The 20771-nt window shown below is 56.1% G+C and overlaps 1 long non-coding RNA gene across 6 annotated transcripts; it reads right to left on the bottom strand.

The window, feature by feature from the left end:
* Positions 1–876: 876 nt before the first annotated feature.
* Positions 877–20467, bottom strand: LOC147572574 (uncharacterized). 6 transcript variants are annotated; one of them, XR_015246172.1, is made up of 5 exons: positions 20100–20467; positions 19876–19958; positions 16390–19722; positions 12134–13558; positions 1588–2350 (listed from the first exon to the last, which is right to left on the bottom strand). It is a non-coding gene; the product is annotated as an uncharacterized LOC147572574 (long non-coding RNA). The 6 variants fall into 6 exon arrangements; XR_015246173.1 differs by lacking the exon at positions 20100–20467 and adding an exon at positions 877–1539 and having other exon boundaries at positions 2254–2350; positions 16390–20062; XR_015246169.1 differs by having other exon boundaries at positions 16390–19958.
* Between the last annotated feature and the right edge of the window lie 304 nt (positions 20468–20771).

The raw sequence follows: 20771 nt of genomic DNA on the forward strand, positions 1-20771 counted from the left end.
TCCACTGCACCTGCTCCACGGCTGGTCTATCATCTCATTCTGTTCTTGAACTCAATTGTGAGCAAGGGTGGGGTGGGGGGAGTCCGAGGCAAGGTTTCTGCGTGGCCGTGGATGTGACTGACTGCACAACACGTTTAACCTGGTGGAGATGGGAGCCCAGCTGGTCCCGTGAGGGGCCCGGCGCCCCCAGCTGGCTCGCCCACTCCTCCTGCCCCTCTGGAGCCTCTGTGCTCTCCTAGGGCGTAGCTGCGGTTGGGGGAGGCGTTGGAGATGAACCACCAGCAATGGCTGTGCTGGACTCTGGATTCTGACCCCAGCACTGGGCTCCGAGCCCAGGGGCTCTGCGAGGCCCCAGCCACTGAGGGAGGAGCTGGGCAGCGGCTCTGACACGGGGCACCTGCAGTCAACAGCTGGGCCCCGCGACACAGGTTAACTTCCAGGGTTTTAAGGTCAGGAAGTAAGTGGTAAATGAGAGTCATTTCTGTGGGGTCCTATAAAACGAGGGGGTTGGAGATCTACCTTTGCTACTTCTCAGCTTTTCTGCTTTTTACTCCAGCCGAACTCTTCCTCCTTAGTAACCCCCGACTGCCAGTATCCACAAAACCTTTCCCAAGGTGTTGTCACACAGGTGTCTTTCAGTGATCCAGACAGCCCCCTTCCTCCCCTAGCAGGCCTCTGCGTACACCGTTCCCTCTTTCTGGAACATTCTCTGTCGTCCACTCTCCCAGGGCTACCACCCCATCAACCCTCTCCCAGGTGACGCAGGTCGCCTGAAGCTTTCCCCAGGTGAGCCAGGTGTTGGGTTACGCCCTCTCACAGCACCTAGTTCTTGTCCTTCAGGACGCACGTACGTCACGTGGTCATCAGGGGGATTCATTACAGTCTCTCCCGCTACCCAGGAAGCATCGGCCCTGAGTTCAGAGGGGGAGTGGCAACCGTCACTGAGGGAACTGAGGGCCACGAACCAGGGTCTGGGCCCCCAGACCGAGGTCTACAACACTCAGTTCTCTGGAGGAAGAGAGAAATCATTCACAACACATGAACAGAAACACCGTAAGACAAGAAAAGGCGGGGCGTGCGGGGATGGGGGTGGGGGTAAGTAATCCTAGTACCAACACCTTCTGCCCTCCCAACCCCACTGAACAGGAGTCTGCTCGGGTCGCAGCCCTCCCAGGGGAACCAGGCTTTTCTGGCAAAAGTCCATCGAGCAAGGATGCACTTACCTGAAGCTAGCTGGTGTTTCTGTTCCCTTGTTGGACGGGGCCAGGTGGTCTAACGGGGGCTGGAGGCCCCAGCCTGCTAGGGCTCTGCTGTCAAAGGCAGACGGTGTGATCGTCCCAGCCTGGCCCAACAGTCCCACGCACACGGGCCAGTGGGAAGAGTCTGGTGCGCTGTCGGGGAAGGGAAACCGCCCAGCCAGAGAGCTGGGTACGCCACCACGCAGGGAGAAGGTCTGGGAAGCACGGTGCAGCCTCCGTCCATTTCTGTGCAGACGTTCTATTTGGAGGGTTTTCCACCCCCTCATGCCTAGACACTCCTCTGCCCGGGCAGCGACCGAGGGTGGAGGAAAGGTCACCACACAGTGAATCAGAACACAGGGGCTTTAATTCCTGCGCGGCCCAGACTTGAGAACGGGGGACCCGCACCTCCCTGGAATGGGCCCCAGTTTTTCCAAAACGAGGGAGGGCTCATGCAGACCAGTCTCCGTGCATTCAAATGCTTGAGGGCTGGGGTGGGAAAGAGGACAGAGAGGCAGAGACCTCGTGCAGCAGAAGTCCAGTGACCTGGAGAGGCTGTGTTTTGTCTAAAAGCATGTCTGAATCGGACACGTTAAACAAACAAACAAACAAAAACAACGAAAACTCTGTAAGTCAAACAAAAACATCTGAGGGTTAAAGATGATTCATGGGCCATCGGTTTAAAGGGCAGTCTGGAGACTGCAAAGAGAGCTTCTGCTGCGTTCTAGAAACGATGCCGTCGGTGCCTTTTAAAGTCCTAAAAATCCTACGCCGGGCATGGTGTCCAAAAAATAACACGGGATGAAAACGGGAAGGAGAGGAAGCCCGGTTTATGAGACCTATAGGCAAACCCGCGGAACGGACAGACACGCACCCCCAGGAACCGAAGGCCGCCAGCTCGTTCAGTGTGTTCAGCTACCACCATGTGTTCCAATCCAGAATGCTGGGAAGGTTCCTGGGAGGCGTCTTCTGCCTCCCTCCCGACCAGGCTGGGTGCTGAGTCACGGCTACTTACATGACTGACGCAAGCTCCAGCCGGCGCGGGGGAGGGGTGCCGGAAGCAGAGCCCAGATCAGGTCTTCCTGCTACCCGGGATGCTGGTTTCCGGGCTCCTGGCAGCGAAGAAGAGTCATCTCGGTGAGAGAGAGGGGCCTGGGGAAGACCCTTTTGAAAATGAGGAAGGTTCTGCACTCCACACGGTCCTTGCCCATTGTATGCGTGAGCCGAGAGGCCCGGCCCAGCTTCCTGTCACTCAGCTCCAGGCCAGACCCCGTGTCCTGGACATTTTGTCTTGAGCTGTCAGGGTGGGGGCCTGGTGCCAACTAGCTGTGGTTAATGAATCAGAGGAAAGGGTGATAAAATGTGTATGGGTATGTGCACGGGGGGCAAGGGAGGAGGGAATGGAGGGTGAGGGAGGCAGGAAACACGGAGCTGGCTCTTTTCCTGGCAGCTTGGCCCCCAAAAGGAGGGCGGGGCATCCAGGGATCCCTACGCGTCCCAGACCCGGCATCCCGAAGTGAGAATAACACGCTCTAGACCCACTGAGCCCCTCAAATGCCTGTGGAGGTAACAGGGCAGGAGGTCACAGCCTTCTCATACCACATGGGCCCCACATCAGCAATGCTGGTTTTCCCTGGGGCCGGGGTACCGCGGCCTGACTTCCCAGGCAGCTGCTTTCCACCTGGTTCGGTTCTCTGTCCCTGCCTCAACACCAGAGAAGACCCGCATCTGGGAATCCTCCAGATTCAGTACAGGCCCAGGCTCGGGATGGCTGGTCGGCTGGCTGGGAGGATGGGATGCCTTGGGGTGGCATGGGGCGTGGGGGGGGGGCAGCAGGGGACAGTGGGGAGCGCAGAGAAGGAGGAGCGATGGAATGAAGAGGGGGGGGCCCCCCCACGCTTCCCCAGAGAGAGGCTTCGCTCAGGCAGAGCAGGAGGACGGGCACTGCCCTGAACTGCTTCCCACGAGAGGAAAGCGAGCACGCCTACAGTCCATTACACAAACACAATGCCCACCACACGGTTCACGGGTCCAAACGACCTCGGGCCAAAGGCAGACCACCGCTGCTTCTCACTCTCCCGTCCCAAATCATGTGCCCCACGCAGTGCAGGTGGGCGTGGCAGCGACACTTCGGTCTCAGGTGAAATCCACTCAGAAGGCTGGGGGGCGATGCCCCGGCGCCCAGCTTGCCTGCTCCCCAGGCAGAGCTGGGTCACCCTGAGCAGCAGACACGGTACCCCACCAGGCACCCCGCTGCCAGGACCCTGTGCCTGCTTGCTGCGGGGAGCAAGTCTCTGTCCCCTGAGCCCCTCTGGAGGCTCCAGGGCTCCACAGCTCAGCCCGGCTCCCTCTGGAGGGAGAGCAGGCCACCTGTATGAGTCTGACGGCCTCCTGGGAGCATGGCCTCCAGCAGACACCGGGTAGTGGGACAGACCCACTAACCTCCGAGCGGAGGTTCTCCCGGTAGCTGGGCACACCCCTGGCGGGGCACGTGGACTGGGGCACACCTCGCACCGTGGCTCCACATCTCTAGCTGGGAGCAGGAAGGGGACGCAGAGGGTACGTCCAGAGTCCAAAGCCAACTTGGAACACCTTCCTTGCCTGCTTCCCCTGCAGCCGGCCGGCCGGCCGGTGGCTGTACCTAGGCCAGCCCTGTTCTGTTATCGGGCCTCGGGCCTGGAACAGAGAGTGGTGGGAGGAGGCAGGAGGAGGCAGGACGAGGAGGGAGGGAGGCTGGCGGGGGAGGGGTGGGGGAGGAAGTTTCACAGTCTGGCGCACTCGCATCAGATCAGAGAGAGGGGAACACGTACAACTTCCCCTTTCCAGGCGCTTCTCTGCCCCTGCTTTTGTTTCGGTTCCTTCCCCTCTGGACTGGGGATGGCTGGGCTGGTGGGCTGGGTGGGGGCAGGCGCCCAGGTACCCGGCCAACTGGGCCCTCGCCCGGCTCCGTCCCGGGCCTGGCAGGCTCCCTCGGCCGTTACCCGGCATGCCCTTCTCCTTGTCAGGGAGGCCTCACCCTCTTGTTTTCAAAGTTTTATAACAGTATTGTTTGTTGTCCAGCAGATTAAATTCTTTTGGAGGCTGGAGGGTGGAGGCGGGGGTGTTGAGGGAGAGAGAGAGGAGGGAGAAGAGAGAGGGAGAGAAAATACAAACAACTTCCATTGGGGCCAAAAGATTAAATGAGTTCCTTTTGGAACACAGAGTTCACCTGTCTTGGAGAGAGGCCCGTGGCCAGGAGCGTGTGTCCCCTTCCCTTCTGTCCCCGTCCCTCTCTGTCGCCCTCACCTAAGCAGGGTGACAGGTGTTCTTGGACTTTCGAGGCCACTACTCAGGGTTCAAGCTGAAAAGAAGAAACTGCTAGTAATGTTAGGGGTGGGGGATTCATGCCTGAGCAACCCCTTCCCAAAGAGGGGGCATGGCACGGGGTCTGGCTGGTTCCCACAGACACCCTTGATTCCCGTCTCCTCAGGGCTCCACATGCCCTACTCCAGAACAAGGTGGAGAAGAGGATTCCGTGGGCAGTGCAAGGATGGCTCCCCTCTGCAGTGAGCCTCTGGCCTGTTCACATTTTAAATAAAAGCAATACATTCAATGATGTCGGAGACACTGAAAAGAACAGTACCCCAAGGAAGTCGTAACACGAATGCGTGGACAAATATTCATGTACGCCTAAGGAATGCATGAGAGTGGAAAACAGGAAAGGAAGGAGACAGAAAATCAATATAAAATGAGCATGATCTTACAGACAGGAGGGCCCAGCGAAAAGTCCCCAGCCTGTCAGGCCTTTTGATGCTAAAGCTGCAGACTTAAACACAAAATGATGTATGATTCTCCACACGAAATCAACCCTCATTTAGGCATTAACTGGTTCATGTCAGACTCTGGCGTTACCAGTAAATAGTACGTCCATCTGAATACACGTGTGCCCGTGGGCCTGCCCTGAGATACTCCCTTTTCCTTGTCCGACCTTCTTCCCAGCAAACCATGTCTGTCCCTGCCCTTGGCCTTCCCACCAAACTCATTCACATCTCTAGTGCCTATCAAAGGGTCCTAGGCTGGGGGGGGTCAGCAAGGGTGGGGAGTGGCAGTGGTACAAAGACAGGATTAGAGCCGCTCAGGGCTCTTTCCTGGCAGCGATGAGGGACAACATGGCTTTCTCCTTTTTTTATTTGCAAATAATATCAATGCTGTTCGGGTCAGTTCTGGGAATTCTCTCTGCACGAGGGAACAAGGTTAGAGCTCCAGGCCCGATGCTCGTGGGGCCCACCGAGGTTAGGCTTGCCTCCATGGCAGAAAGAAAAGATGTGCAACCTGCTCTGGGTCCCGGTACCCGAAGTTCACGCTGTTCCAGGGAGAGCCTCACAGTCCCACACGCTCAGGACCCGAGGGACCTCGACAGGGACATCCAGTCCCTCTTCTGAGATAAAGAAGCTCTGTGTCTCTTTGGGAGCCCTCAGCGAAGAGGCTGCCACAGCCCTCCCTGAAGGCTGGCCTAGATCGCCTCCCAGCTACAGGTCCTGCCATCCTCCTTCCCATCCTCCAGGAGAACAGAAAGATCTGGGTGTGGTGTGACGCATCTTCACACAAAAGTTATCAAAAGCCTTCGCTCCAGCAAAACAATTCTTCTATGGATTCCCCATGGCAGGGCTTCTCTACGAGCCAAGCCTGCATCCGGGGAACACAAACGGACAGACCTATGCGTGCTGCCACGCTGTCCGAACCCGATCCTTCAAGAAACGTGCCCGAGGTGAGCCCAAACCATCACGAGTGAAGGGTGCCATAAACAAAGACAAGCACTTCTCTCTCCCTTCATACGGGCTCTCTCTGGGTCTCTCTGAATAAAGGCCACTCAGAGGGCCACGCGGCCCAGAAGACACAGTCCAGGCTGTGCCTCGACCCTCCTCATAAAGAGTGGGCTTACACCCAGTATCCAGGGAACACTGATGCCCAGGCGTTCTCTGATCTACCTTCCCCTCTGTGGGTAAGGCCTACTTTTTCAACTCTATCAGAAAGCAACGTTCAGAGCTGAAGCCACTGGTTCCACCAGCTTACAGTATACACTGGCCAATCCTTCCAGCGGGTGCTGTACGTTAATTAGCCAGCAAACAGATAACGTATACACGATGCACACGCTGGGCAGAAAGCTCTGGGCATACCTTATAAGTCTGTTGGAAAAAAAATGCCCCACAATGGGGCTTCATTTCTAAGTGAGCCACTTGGCAGAAACAGGGCTACATGCACATGCCTGAAGTGCCCGACAGATGTGTCGGAACGGTCTAAAGCACCGTATATTCCAGAAGCTTCCAAACGTAGGGAGTCTCACCAGAGACACATGGTGAATGGCTGGCTTCCTGGTCAAGGAGGGCAAGCCAGGTTTCATAAGAACTCCTCGTAAGAGAAGTTGAAACAATCCAAGAACAGGAGAACCTGGGCGGAGGCTCCCTTCCCCATTCAATGCGTAGAAAAGAAACCTGCAACCTACAGAGATCAAGTCGGCTACCCAAGATGCACTCCCCATCCCTGCCCTGCCCCCCTGCTCAGCTAAAGAGCACAACTGAAACCCAAGGAAATGACATCTGGAGTTGGAGGGCCTGGGGGCGGGGGGGGGGGGGGGGGTGCGGTGACCCAAATTAAGCAGGTACAAGAAACCGGACCTCAGCAGGGCTGTCTGAGGCTGAGCTTGAACACCCACGGGGATCCCACCGCCGACCCTCACAGGGCTGTGTGAGGACCAAGCGAGCCAGCGAATCTGAAAAGAGCTGCAAAAACAACACACGGTGCACATAAGACGTCGGTCACGGATCAGTTCGGCTCCTGCCTGAATCCTGGCCCAAATCCCTGTTTGCCACCCCGCCCTGGTGGGGAAGGGGGCGGGCTCACAGCTACGAGTCCCAGCGTAAGTGTCCAGTAAAGCAGCACACGGATCGTGTCTTGAAGGCATATTGCTAATTTGAAAACCCTGCATTCCATTCGGCGGCCCGCGCAGCACGTGCCCGCAGCTCCAGGGGCTCCTACCTACGCAGCCTTGGAGAAGCGGCGGACGTTGGGGACAGAGGCCGCCATATCCCCGGGCTGGCCTTTCACAACAGCCCACGAGGGTCTGGGGCCTTGAGCTTCCCTGCATGTGTTTTACTTTCGCTACCTTCAAAACAGTGACTCAAGACTGAAAAGCTAAAATGGAACCAAACGGCTCAGAGATATTTTTGTTTTTGTTTTTTGTTTTTTTTTCTCTTGTCTTTTTTTTTTTTTTTTTTAAATAGAAGAGCTTAAACAACCACATGAGAAAAAAATGGCTAAATATAAAGGAAGACTTCCTGACAGCAAGGGGCACAGACCCTGAACAGACGTCTCAGGGAAGGCCCAGGACACGGGACCAGTAGTCCCGTGTTCCCTCAAGGATTCAGGGCCACAAAGGACAGAGCGTCTTCCCTAGAGCACGGTGGCATCTCAGTCAGCCCCTGTGGCACAGCAAAGACCCCCACACTGCCCGGCTCCAGACAGGCCCCTTGGTGGGAGCCAGAGGTCACAACCCCTGTCACTTGGGTGACCTTCCTGAGACACCTTCACGCAACCTCCGGCCCCTTCCCGCTCGCTCCTGAAGAGTTCCTGGAAAACTGTCTCCACCCACCTGCCCTAATTGATGGTGACAGCATCCCTGCAGAAAACAGGACTGTAGCTGTTCTCAGATCCTTCAAGGCCCCTCCCCTCTCCCGTAAGTCAGGCCTGCTCGTTCCCGACCTGAGTTTCTGCCTAAGAAACACCTCCGCGAACACCCAGGTAGCCCCCATGTCAGAGCCGGCAGGCACCTCCCAAAAGATTCTGGTTCAACCCCCTCATCTTAGAAATAATGAAAGTGAGTCCCAAAAGGGTAAAGTGAGTAAGATTTTACCACAGGATCCTGGGCCAGAACACGGGACTGTGGAGACTTCTACACAACGCCACAGAACGCCCCCTTTCCCGGAGTTCCCACAACCCACACCGCACCATCGTGCAACATCTGCCCCCTGGCAGCAGGTGGCAGTCTCCGAGATTCAAGTGGGGCAGGCTTCGACCACGGGGCCAGGGAGGGAAGAATCACGTGGCCTGACTCACCATAAGCTTCTACCCTGTAAACAACTCCTGAGCCCTGGAGCCGCACACGCTGGAGACATCCCCTCCCCCATCTCCAGCCACCAACTTGCCTCAACCTCTTTTGGACACAAAACTTGTCCAAGCATCTGGCACAAGGTGACTTCTCCTCCCTCTCCCGCCCCCTGACCCGTCCCTATCGCGATAATCTTGGAACCGCGGGTTCTGCCAGGAGAGCCTGAGCTGAGTTCTGTCTCCTGCAGGCACATATTTTACTGGTGACTTGGCGAAGACTTAACCCGAGCGCTCCCCTGTCGGTGTGGACGAGAGAGGGGCACCGTGACGAGGCAGAGAGGCGCCAGCTGCCACCTGGTGAGGGGGGGAGACGTTAGGCCAAGAGCAGCCATGGCTAACGGAAAAACCTCCGTTTGCTGGTGACCAACGGCTTGACGTCTACTGCCACCTTGATCCCTGACTCACTGCACGTTCTTGTAAGCTTTGGGGACCTTAGGTGGTTTTTCCAGCTCTTAGGAAAAGAGAGGCATTAGCAACTCTATCAACTTGAACTCTGGGGGCTCCATCAATATGGCTTCCCCAGGTGGTCGAGATCCTTCAGTCTCTCAAATTCCCTCCCCGACCAACATTGGGATCGCTGCTTCTTATGGGTGGGTGTCCCCCTTTTTGTATCTGCATACTTTATATAGTTCCTAATTCCTTTTGTATTATCGTGAACGACCTCTCCCTACACCAGAAAGTACATCCCAGGAGAGCAGAAACTTGGTTTTGTAGAGTTCTGCGTCCCCAGCTCCTAGCACACGCCCCGCCACGAAGCAGAGACTGGGCGCACACTTGTGGCGTGGGTGTATCTGCCATGCTCAGCCCTGCCTGTTCAGGGACACCAGAAACTAGCTGTCTCTGCCTTGCCCCCCTCCCCCCGAAAGGGATATGGCATGGCTATGGCCAGTGGCTGCCACGTCCCCCTAGGCACCTGGCCTTTCACACCGGTTTCCATCAGATCTCCCGGCTGCCCGATCTCTGATGGTCTTAGCTCCCAAAGATGTCTGACTTCCACCCAAGAGGGCGAAGAACAAGCACAGGCTTTGGAATCCAAAGTGCCGGGGTTTAAAGCTCAACAATCCCACTTGCCAAGTATGTGACCTTGGTTCAGCGAATTACTACGCACGGCTTCCTTATCTGTTGAAGGGAAGTAATACCTACTTCATGCGGTTGCTCTGAGGATGAAATCAGACCAGCAAAGACAGACGCTTAACGAAAGTCACTTTCCCTTTCCTGGGACCCCCTGCCGGGACCAAGAGTCCCGATGCCCATCTCATAGCCTCACGCCTCATTACAGACCCTGACCTGGGCTCCACGCACACACAGGCCCATTCCAGGCTGCAGCGGGCACCGCTGGTTGAACGCCGGACGCATCCTCCCACCCCACCCCCGCTGCCCTGATCCTGTGGTCAGACGATGCGCGACCACGTCCCCGCGTGCCTCGCTCCATCCTCGTGCCCCTGCCCGACACTATCGCATCAGGCTGTGCACGGGCCTTGGGGCCTGGAGGTTTTCTCTGGCTTCACCAGCTCACGAGCAGCCTCCTGTGAAAGGAGCCGGCAAGGAATCAAACCCAGCTTAGGCCTTCTTCACAGACACTCCAAGGCCCAGAAAAGCAACTCAAAAGGAGGGCCTCCCACAGACAGCCTGCTAGTGGAAAGGGCAGTATCTCTTTCATATCTCACAGGGAGGCAACGTGCCCAAAGCAGTGACCAGCACGAGGTACACATCCTCGCTAAAGCTGTGGCTGCAGCCTCGGAGGCCCTCGTGCCAGGGGACAGAGCCAAGATATGCATTAAACAATTCACGGCCCCGACCGGCTCAGGATTCAGTGGAACAGAGAAGGTGCTGACCAATCAGGTCCCCCGGCGGGGCCCCTCCCCAGCGCCTCCTGGCCAGGCCACACCACCGCAGCTCCGGCACCACCAGCCCTGTTAACCTCTGCTGGACCCCGGATGGAGAGGCCCCACTCTGCCTCCTGGCTCCCAGAGCACAGGGGTTCAAAGGTTGAGAACCGAGTGCCAGATATGCCCGGTCCCCCTCTCAGGGGACGCCAACCGTGGTGCTAGCTTGGCTGGGGACACGTAATGCCCGTGTCATGGCAGCAGAAGCCAGCCCGGTAAGCAGGGAGCAAGGAAGCAGATGACGAACAAAATGAGGAAAATCAACGGGGAAGCACCCACCCCAAGTCTGGAAACGCCAGAGGCCCCGCAGACAACTGCGTCACGAGGAGCAAAATCAACTTTCCCTCCGCTTCCCACTCTGATCTTCCCAGTCCAGCCAAGGGCAGGGCAGGGCTGTGAATGGGAGCAGCGGCCACCCCGAGCCAGGCCCGGGACCACACCACACCATATGGGGGCAGAGGCTCCTGAGCGTGGCCAGCGGCTCCATCTGGCTCCGGCCCGGCAGCCTGCACCGGCCAGACTCTAGCCGACACATCTTGAGGGACTTGGCCGGCTCCTCCTCGTCTCCCCAGCTGCACCAAAGCTGATCTCTCCTCTTTATTCGTGTTCCAGGTCCAACACCCCCAGCCATCCCTCCCCACGTTACTGCTGGAGGGGCTGAGACTTGTCAAATTCCTTCAGGGAAGAGAAGAGTCGGGTGTCTCTTCCCAACAGCCTCGGATTCCTCACTCGGGGAGGACCTCAGGCTGCTCACAGCCAGCTCAGCCTCCGGTCAGATAGGGAGGAGAGAAGATAAAACACTGACAGGCAGAATTCACCGGTCCTTCCTGGCCAGCGGTGGGAAGGGGGTGGGGAGAGCAGAGGTGGGATCCCACAGGTGCCTCCAGATATCAGCCAAGTGTGCGGTAAAATTACCGGGGACCATCCCTTTTATCTTGAGACCCCAGACAAATCCGCTGTCGGCTAATTCCAACCTGACCCTGCTCGCCCAGAACATTGCAGGAATGCATTCAATAGGAGATTTCCTGGTAGGCAGCGTGGCAAGCAACTACGGTCTGCTTTCTGAACTGTCTCTAGAATGCGACAGGCCTCCCCAGTTATGCAGTCCCAACATCATTTTTAATCACCGTTGCTATTACTGTGACCAGCATCAAGTGAGGCAGAGAAAAAACATTTGTACGTCAACAGCCTGGAGATGCTTTGCAATGGTTTACCAGGCCAGGAATTTTTTTTTTTTTTTTTTTTTAAGGTGAAGGCAATGAGGGCCTAGAGCAAGAGAGTGATTTACTCAAAACAAAAAACAAACAAAAAAAACCCCAAAACAAGCCCCATGACACACGCAAGTGGAGAAAGAGCCCTGAAGTCTACTGCCCAGCCCATAGTCTAAACTCCAGGCTACGGCTGCAGACGCAAGCCCCAAGGTGTCCAGAGTCAGAGTGAACATCCACTGGGATACACAAGCAAGGGCACACCCAAGTCCCAGGCAGACTCCCTGCCCCCAACCGGGCTCAAACCCAGAATCTCATGCTGGATGTTGGGGGCCAAGGAGAGTTCCCGGCCAGTCACTGTGGGAGGCCCAACTGCTCTGCTGACTGCCACACCCAGAAACGCGTCCCTGCCATCTCCCACATCCCGGCAGCCGGATCACTGTGGCTGGCCCTTCCCCCAAGTCCTTGCTGGTTACTAACCCCATTCACAGAAAAGCCAGGAGTAGGAGAATGGAAAGAAGAGAGCATTGTTTGGGAGATTGTGAATGGAGACGTTTGAGGATTCCCCACTGACTAAGGAAAACGGTCTCCATGAGAAGGGAAGGGGGCTGGGAGGTGGGGGGGTGGGGCCGGAAGCGTCAGCCCACACCTGACTTACCTGAGAGGCTGGGAAGGGGTTAAATCCCATTTTCTTGCTGCATCTGGGTTCCAATAAGCAGCTTGGCGATGATTCACTGACAAGACCGGAACCTGTCACATCAGTCAGCACTCGGGGTCGCGGAACCACAGAAAATCGGTGGCTCGACGGCACCTACGGGAGGGAGGAGGCAAATATCCAGCCTGCTCTGCCCTGTACCACCCAGCATGAAACGCTCAGTCACCACCCAATTCCTCCAGAGGACGGCTGACTAAAGCCAGATTTCCAGAAACCCCAAACTGGTGGGGGGGGGGGGGGAGGGGGCGGTGGTGAGGGCGGCGAGCAGACACAGCTCCCGGATGCCCGTAGCCCAGTCTGCCGTCACACACCCGAAAGAGAATCAAAGGAAGGAGGAGGAAGAGGTAGAGGAGGGCAGGGAAGATAGGAGATCCAAAAGAGGCTCAAGAGGTCAGAAGACCTCCTTGGGCAAAGAAGGCAAACAGGAAACCAAGAAGACATGCGGGAGGCTGGTGGGCGCCATAGGCCACATCGCACACCATCAAGAACCTACTGGCCCTCATCCCAATCAGACCTTCCAATCTCGCAGCATCTGAAACAGGGAAAAGGAAAGAAAGCTTGGCAGCCCTGAAGCAGACATAGCCACGCGCGCGCGCGCGCGCGCACACACACACACGCACACACACACACACACAGCCCTTCCTGGAACGAAAGACCCCTTGGAGAAGGCTCACACTCTCTAGGTTCCGGTTCCCTGGGAGAAGGGCTCCTCTCCCGCAGGGGAGGGCAGACATGTCCGATAAGAATTGCTTAGCACAATGCTATATATAGTCTAGGTTCCTAGCGGCCTAGAGATTTGGAGCTAGAACTTGGCAGAGAACCATGCTAGATGCTGGCAAGGACCGTCCTCCCCCAGCCAACCAGCCGAGAGCCTCACCTCCCCGCTGGGGGCAGTGAGGGCAAGCAGGGCCCTTCCCGTCGGCCCATTAATAACACCGCACTGAGGGACATGGGCTTTAGGCTCCGCTTTAGGGAAAATCGACTTCTCCTGAATGTGAGGGCGATGTGCGGGGGCTGGACACTGGGATCTAGCCTCTCTGCAGCTCTCCAGCCGCACCAGAAAATCCAATCTCTGCTGGAGGATCAGGGGCAGGGGTGCGCGGGGAAAGGAAAAGTCACGGCAGCTGGGTGGGTTCAATGAACATCTATCGCTTCCGATGTGTGACGGAAAACCAGAATGCAGACAGATACTTAGCTGCAGAAAGCCAGGCTGCCAGGCATCTCCTTTTTTTGTTCCAAAAAAATGCAAACGGGCCATTCTATTAGGTGGTATGATGGCTGTCTTCTGCACACCAGCTCTGTCCCCAGCTTAGCCTGAGTCTCCAAGAGGCTGTCACCGACTCATGGAGCTCAACTCCTCTGAGTTCTCTGTGGGGAAGAAGTGAAAGGAAGCCAGGTAGGCTCAGCTCTTGGGGCCAGCCAGCCAAGCAATGAATTCTGCAAGCCCCAATCAGGGTCCCATCTGGGGCTAATATATGGCCCCGGGACCATGGTATGGTCTTCAGCTGCTGCTCACTATCCAATGACAGCAACAAGACAAGGCTGTGCCCCTTGTCCTGGAGAAAAGTCCAGTCCCCGTGGGCACAGGGTCTCATCAAGGAGGAACTACCACCTCCTTCGGAAAACAAACCTGAGGGACAGCAGAGTTCTCTGAAGTACAGAATTTGAGCCCTCATCACATGCGCAGCTTCTGGACAAAGAGACACAAAGGATCTAACATCCACATATATACGATTTTTTTTAGGTCAAGTTGCTCTCTATTCAGGCTCAAAATGACATGACACAAAGGGGCTGGGGCTGCCTTTGCATTCTGGGCCAGGGACAGCCGGCTCTCGTCCTTTGCCCTGCGTACCTCTCCACTGTGACCTCCACCAGGTCTTCCTACTCCCTCTGGCTCCCAAGGCCCCAAAGCCACTCCTTGCAGAGATCCCAAATGAGTCACACTGGGAGGTCCTTGGGGAGCGGAGGAGGTGCTCGACGACAAATGTCAGTGCTAAGCATCATCTATGGGAAAGCAGGAGACTGAAAAATGGCCTAAGGGGTACATAGGCAGGGTGGTCCCGGGCCAGGCCGTCCTCAATTCCCCACCCACAAGTTGTTTGCTCCTCTGTCCCCAGACAGGGCCGAGGGAGACAGAGGAGAGAAGGGAAGCCAGATGCTGAGGATAGTGGTTTGCCTGAGATTCAGTGGCAATGGAGGCCCAGGCCTCTCTTGCTCCCAAGAAGGCATGGCTGGCCATGGTTGGGCGGGGCCGGGCGGGCGGGGCGGGGGGGAATGTCACGCGCCCTTAGCGCAATGCTGCAGATTCAAGAAAAGTCTAGAACCCTGAGCCGCCATGATGACGCACACACACACACACACACACAAAGGTCAAGGACTCAAGGCCCACTATTTCACCTAAGAAGGAATTGAGGACGATGAAAGGGGAGAAGGTAAGTTTGACTCGGGACAGTAAGGAAAGGGGAGGCTGAAGTAGGCTGCGCCAGAGCTGGCCTTCAGCTTGAGGCCGGTGACGTGGACCCACCATCTTCTGGTGGGTGACACCATCTGCTGGTGTGATGCCAGCAGAGGTCACCTGAGACGCCATGTCCCCACCATGGGCTCTTGCTTCCGGGGCCCCGGAATGCCAGTGATCACTAAGGACTCCCAGGCCCACCCTACCCGAGACAGGCTCACCCTCCATCTATGACAATGAGCCATGGTGAGAAATCCCGGAGGGTTTTCTGGCCCTGAGAAGATGTCTCTTGTTTGGGACGGGTGAGAGGAGCTTGTAAAATGACTGTTTGCCAAGCTTATCTAATAACACAAGCAGCTGCATTTTCTTTTTGGTTTCTGAAACTGAAGGGTCCACAGACCCCTGTTGGGTTACCTGGCCTTGTCTCCCCACCCCCGATGTCCAGAAGTGCTCTTCTCTGCCAAGCCCTTCCTGAAAATGAACCCAGCCTAAGGGTCGGCTCTGAGCCCCGATAAGCTGTTTTTGCTGCTTTCATGTTGACAGAACGTCCTGGCCATTCGGCTGAGTGCCCCATCTCCCAGCTCCCGACACACTGAGTCATCATCCAAAGAGGAAAAACACAACAAAGCAGCCGTCACCAGGGTCCCCATTGCCGTCGGCTGACGACTCATGGGCTGTCGTCACTCTCTGCTCTGCAGCCCCGGAATCGGTGACGAGGGGCTTCAGGGTGCCCAACTCCCCTCCCACGGGATGCAGCAGCGTCAGGAAGCAGGCAGCCACTGCTGCGATTCGATTCGGAAAGAGGGGAAGCTAACCTGGCGTCACGAGGCTCCCAGGAAGGATCACTGGTTAACCCTCACGCTGCCACCACCCACCCTGACCTCACGGCTCTGCTCCCACAGCGTTTTCCCGATGCAGAAGTTAAGGGGGTCTTTACTCCAGGTCAGGGAAAAGCACTTCCTCACAGGCTTCAGGTGTGCAATGCCCGGTCACCTCCTCCCCTGCCTCTGGTATCACTGAAGGCAGGCAAGCTCCCTTCCCCCCATTCCTTCTCCAGCCACCTGCTACGTACTCTTCTTAAGTCCCTGATAAAACAGCTGGGCAGGGGAAAGGGAGGTGCACCACTTTCTGTCGGGAGCCTGTTTGCTTGGCAATATATTAGGCATTTCACTGTAGATTACAGTGGCTCCATGTCACTGACTGAGGTCACTAAGCCTCAGAAAAACCACCTAACAAGATGAGGCAGGGTCAAGATCCAAGTGCAATGGTCCTGCTCCCTGCCTTGTCCGATCTCCACTGATCCTGGGTTCTGGAGCTCACTCTGCTCTGAAGGTACTACAACCATCCCACCTCCACCTTCTCTTCCAGGAGGAAGGTAAGTAGGATAACTGAGGTTTGTTAATCCAACAAAATTTCAGCTACAAAAAAAAAAAAAAAAAAAAAAAAAAAAAAAAAAAAAAAGCCATCATCTTGAGTGAACCTGACTGCAAAGGAAGAGGAGAAAGTTAACGAGGTAGCAGGGTCCAGGAGAGCGTGGAACAGCTACGAGACCCAGACCTCGGGTGCAGGAAGAGCGGCCACCCAAACTCCCATATGGCATTAGAGGTGTATGAAATTCCTTAAACAGGCACGTTCTGGGTATCTACCTTGTAAGAGCCACGTGGCAGACACTGAGAATTGAGAGGTAAAGAAGAAGGCAAAGGTTTGGGGAAACAGGGGTTCTAATCATGATCAGAACACTTACCAGTCACGGGACTCTCCTCGGAGGGTTGTGGAAAGCAGTAAATGAAAGAAGGTCCATGGAACAGCCTGCCGTGGCACCTGGCGAACAGAAGGCACCAAATAGGTTAAGTGTCTTCCTTCCTTGACTCTCAGCGTCTTGCAGCTCATCATCTCGTAGGTGACCCAAGACTTCTACACAAAGAGCCATAAGGCCACCAAAGTAGCACACAAGAGGGACAAAGTGTACGAGAGCTTGGCCGGAGGGAGCAAGGAGAGGTTACGAGGACTGCTGCTTGTGAAGGTGATCGGGAAAGGTCCAAGGAGGACGGTGGGGCTGCCGCAGGTGGGTGCGGTGGAGCCAAGGAGGCATGGAAAATACCAGTAGGGAAAACCGAGAGATAGGAAAAGCAAGAAAAAGTAAGTTGCCTGGCTTTGTTGGAATACGTGGTCCACCTGGGGAAACGCAGAAGAGTAAGACTGCAGAGGAGAGCTAAGGCTAGTTACAGACAGTCCTCAGCACTGTGCCAAAGGGAAGGAATTGTACTCTCGAAATGATGAGAAACCATTTTAAACCTCTAAGCAAGAAAAGACAAGATGGCCGCTGCACGCAGAAGGGCCTGGAAAGGAGAGGGACGGGCAGCAGGGAGCCTCACCGGAGGACTACAGCTGGAACCATGGCACTGGCAGGGGGCATGACGAGGAGCAGAAAAGAAAAACAATGAGAAGGGAGGGCCATCGAACAAATCCTCAAAGCTGCCTTGGACCCCACCCCCTTGTCCCCATAGAGAAACTGCCGGAGACAGAGCCTATTTGGGGAACACAAACCACAGGTCCGACACGTCTGAGATGAGCAGCCAGGTCTCTGCCTTCAGTCGCCCCCTCCACACACACACCCCCCCAAAAAAACTCAGCTTCTGCCCTGGACTGCTTTAAGCCTCAGGCCAACGAGGGCATGGGAGACCCAGGTCTTCTGTTAGCAATGCCCACCCTCTGGCCAAGCCGGGGCCCCAGGTGGTGGAACCCCCACCCAAGACTGTGTCCGAGGGTGGGACTGGGCGGTCCTGCCCCTGGGGCCACCTTCACTGCGGCAGCCACCACTGGGCCCGCCTCTGCTGCGCTTCTGCCCCCCCTCCCCTCCTCCGTCACAGCCCCCGCCCCCCGCCCACTCTGCGGAACTGGCACAGCAGGACCAGAAAAACCAACGCCACCATGTCAGAGACCAGCAGAAATGCCTCCAAAATGGCAGCCTTAGGATAAAAGGAGTCAAAAACACTATCAACCCACCCAAGGAAAGGGAAGCCAGTGACAAGGGGAGTGAACTGTCAACCACCTCCCAACTGGGCCCCCGACACACACCCTTCCTCACTCTTAGAATCGTCATGTCTTTCCCTTCAGAAACTTCCTCTCAAAACCCAGAAAGCATAAGAAGGAAAGAACGGACGTCACGCCCCATGCCCCCGAGAGGTCCTGGGGGCCATGGGTGACACAGGGCATTGAGAAGGACATTCTGCGTTCCACCTCCTAAGGGGGACAGCAGCCCACTTCTGTCTTCAAACCCAACTCCCATCACTGACTGGACGAGGGCTAACCCTCCGAGGGAGCCAAGTCTTCCCCGGCTCCCCAACCAGACCCTCCCCAGCTCCATGGGCCCTGGGGAGCCAGGAGGCAGGGTTGCAAAGAAAGGCCGAGAAGGCACAGCCGTGCCTCCGTTATGTAAGAAGAAGGGCGGTGCTGTCCTAGGCCAGCGACCCAGGGCGCATTGCGCTCCCGGATGCGCAGTCATGGGCGGGGGCCACTGCGCAAGGCGCAGGGCTCTGAAACCCCCTCCCCACAAACGTGAGACCTGCAACACGGACTCGATGGGGAGCCGGGACCCTGATTTTTCCAAGTCTCCCTCCCCCAACCACAGGCGAACAGCCTGCTGCCCTAGTTTTGCTCTCACTCTCCTCACTCCCCAGAATGACAAACCTTCCTAACCTGGGACCTCCAAACCTCTTGCGGCCCAGTGGCTCTCCCGGAAATCCCACCAAATACGCAGTTTCTGAGCAACATCCTGGGGTCAGTCCCCATCCTCACCTTTCCAAGACCAAGGAGCAGCAGCTTCCAGAAGGCAGGTCTTTCCCACACTGGGCTCAGCTCTGGACAGCCCCGTCAATGCAAATCTCTCGTCCCCAGGGAGCAGCCCAGAGGCAGCAGGAAGCCCATGGTGGTGGCAGTGTCAGCAGCAGCAGATCTGTCCTACCTTGCCCCGTGCGTTTCCAGGGGAGCCAAGAATTATTGTGCCGCAACACCGAGGTGTGGCTGATTGGAAAATTCCCTTTTCCGACACCAAACTAAAGGACAAATACTTCCTTCCAGTTTGGTCAACCCTCTGTCTGCGCACCCATCTCTCCAACCCTTCCTACTCCAAAAAAAAAAAAAAAAAAAAAAGTTTGGGGAACCCGGAGCTCCTCTTCCTCTGAGTGCTTGAAATAAAAAAGGCATAGAAGAGGCTTCACCTGGTCAGTCAAAAGCAGGCACAGACACAGGAGCATACGCACACCCCTAAACAGATTTTAGAAAGCTGCTGGGCTTCTCCCCCCCTCCCCTTTAAGCAAGTGAAATGCAAATTCAGATTTGATACCCTGCCCTCAGCCAATCAAAAAAAGGTTTTCACCTGCCATTGGCCCACCCACCAATCAGAGGAAATGTCTGGAGTGAGAGCCCTCCCCTGGCCAATGGAAGGCCAGCTCAGTCACTTAGTTAATGATGCAGCAGTACAAGGAAGGCCATCACATGTGAACTGGAAGGGTGCCAACATGGAGACACAGAGAGCGCAAGGTAAACAACTTTCCAACGCCAAAAGGATGACATTTAATCTCTAAATGCTAGCTTCCCTTCTCAGCTCATCCCTAACCCCTCTCAGCTGGCCCTACAGATGCCGGGAGCCTCACTACCTGTCCCCCTTGGAGCTCCTAACAAGATGCAACAGTGACTGCGTCACCATTCCCCACTTTTCCCAACTACGCAGTGACAAACCTACCAGCTTTACCCCACTTCTCCCAACCCACGCCCCATCCTGCCCACCGGCTCCCCACCAGCCCAGCTGCCCCGAGGCTGAACATTTCAATAAGGCAACCCCTGGAAAGCTATGGCTTTCCACCTTCCTCCCAGCACCTTTCCTCCTCACTTCCTACCTGCCACCTAAGAACGACGTGGATGGACAGACAGACGCGGATACCCAAACAACCTGGAAAACCAGTCTGTCTGTCTGTTCAAAAGAAGGAAACGGGGGCAAAGGCTGGTAGGTCAGGTGGGACGCTGGGGACAGCTTGCTCCTCTAGCCTCTACCCCGGTCAGGCTTGAGCAGCTGACACTAAAAGAAAAGAAAATTAAAGTGGAAAAAAAAACACACACACACAAAAAACCTCTCTCAGAGAAAAAATAGCAAAAAAGCGAGAAAGAAGGTGAGAAAGACAGAGCACCCACATACGCAGAGACATCGCCCCCGATCCCAGCAGATACGTACGTGGGGGAAGAAGGGGGTTACGCCATCAAGTCCTGAAGCCCGTCGGACCACCCATCGTCGCCTGCGCAGACCCAAATCTCGGTCTTGGCCGTAGGGTGCCGCAGTCCCGAATGTTCCAGAAATTGGTCCCGTTAAACCTTCCACCATCGCCCCGCAACCTCTTGCTCCCACCCCTGCCCCCCCACCACCACCCACCTCCCCCCCGCGGGAACCGCCCGTGCCACCTTGTGTGTCATCTCCTTAGCCCGGGCTACCCAGAGGCCTCTAGCCCCCGACAGATTTCTGAACGCTTGGCAAGTGAGCTGGCAGAACCTGGTGCCCGGTGTTGCTATGACTTGTTTCTTGATTTCTCTCTCTCTCTCTGCTGCAGCACGGCTGTTGCTAGCAGACCTATCGACGGAGCGCTCTCTCTCTCTCCCTCTCTCTCGCTCTCTCTCTCTCTCTCTCTCCCCTCTCTCTCTCTCTGAGCTCTGTGACGCAGATCTAAATTCTCCAGTCTGCTCCTTGTGTTGCAAGAGCAGAACTGCAGCTCTTCCCCTGGAGAGCCGGAGGGCAATGCCAAGGCTGGTCAAACAAGGCAAAAAAAAAAAAAAAAAAAAAAAAAAAAAGTTGGGCCTACACTCTGCTCCCTGGCCACACTTTTGAGCCCTTTTTTTTTTTTTTTTTTTTTTTTTTTTTTTTTTTCTCCCCTCACACCTCACTGCTCTGGGGCATAGAGGGCCTGGTCCCTGCAGGCTCACGCCTTCCCTGCCGGCTTCCCAGCCACCAGACTAGCTTAACTCTTTGAGTGACAGCACCCGGAACCCAGACAGGGCCGTCCCATGCTAAACGTTGCCTCATCTCTTCTCGAACCCTGTGAACTTCTCCCACACAGGAGAATAAAATGGTCTTCACCC

Source organism: Puma concolor, chromosome E4 (genome assembly GCF_028749965.1).
Source record: "Puma concolor isolate L17-30 chromosome E4, mPumCon1.1.hap2, whole genome shotgun sequence".
NCBI lineage: Eukaryota > Metazoa > Chordata > Mammalia > Carnivora > Felidae > Puma > Puma concolor.